Consider the following 1,124-nt stretch of genomic DNA (forward strand, 5'->3'; position numbering starts at 1 on the left):
TGCCCCGCGGCCCTGCCCCGGTCGGTCTCGGCTGTGAAGGGAAAGCCCCGCCGCTCCTCCTTTCATTAGCGCGAATAGGCGCGAAACCTCTTGTTTTTCAATTTGGGTCCGACTGTAAGGCCGCCGGCCGGCCGCACCGCCCGCAGGAATGCTGCCCGCGCAGCCGCCCCGCTACTCCGAGACACTTTTTTTAAAAATGTTTTCCTCCCCTCCTCCTCTTCCCCCTCCCTCCTCCCCCGTCGTTGCTTTGATACTCTCGTTAGCATCATTATGCATTCCCTCGCGTTCACGGTTAACGAGCATTCGTAGAGCTACTCGCGCCAAGTTTAGAAGTGCGGTGAGGGCGTGGCGCGGCGCAGCGCGCACCAGCAGCAGCAGCAGCAGCAGAGGTGTCGGCACCACGCCCCGCCCAGCCACCCCCGCCCCTGGTCGTGCCAGGCTGGGCCCAAGTGGCAATTGTGTAGCCCGAGGCGGGAACTGGAGCTCGCTTATTAGGCCATCAAACTCCTGTCGAGTTGGGAAAAGGAGGGAAGGCCGCGCCCATAGGCGGGGGTTGGGGTGGGGGCGTAGCAGCGCGCGCCTTGTTGCCCGGAGGATTTCAAGTTTCAAATCCTGATCACGGAGTTGTGTAGCGGCCGCAGCGAATACCCCGTCATCAGGAGGCTTAGGGCCTGACGCGCCGCCGCCGGCCTACCCTTCCGTCCCAAACAACCCCAAGCAACCGCAGGGCATCTGTGTCTGCTGTGAACGTGGCTGCGTGCAAAGGTCCCTGGAAATTACTAATTGCCATGACACGGTTTGGAAAGCGTAAGTTCTTAATGCTTTCGGTGCGTCCAGAAAAATCATTCGTGCGGTAGCAAGCAGTGTGTTGTACGGCAGTTCGCGAACATCTACCCTGCGTTTCTCCCCTGGCGTCTGTCAGTCGCCATCAAACCAACACCTTGACGGACTTAGCCATACTTCCTTGTAGACGCCGGGATTTCAAATTGGGAAGGCCCCCTCTGTCTGTCTGTCTGTCTGTCTGTCTGTCTGTCTGTCTGTCTGTCTGTCTGTCTTTCTGTCTGTCTGTCTCCCCCTCTCTTTCTCTCCCATTCCCTCCCTTTCTCCTTCTCTTCCTTTCCCTC

This window comes from Frankliniella occidentalis, unplaced genomic scaffold, assembly GCF_000697945.3.
Source record: "Frankliniella occidentalis isolate FOCC.00 unplaced genomic scaffold, Focc_3.1 Scaffold71, whole genome shotgun sequence".
Classification (NCBI taxonomy): domain Eukaryota; kingdom Metazoa; phylum Arthropoda; class Insecta; order Thysanoptera; family Thripidae; genus Frankliniella; species Frankliniella occidentalis.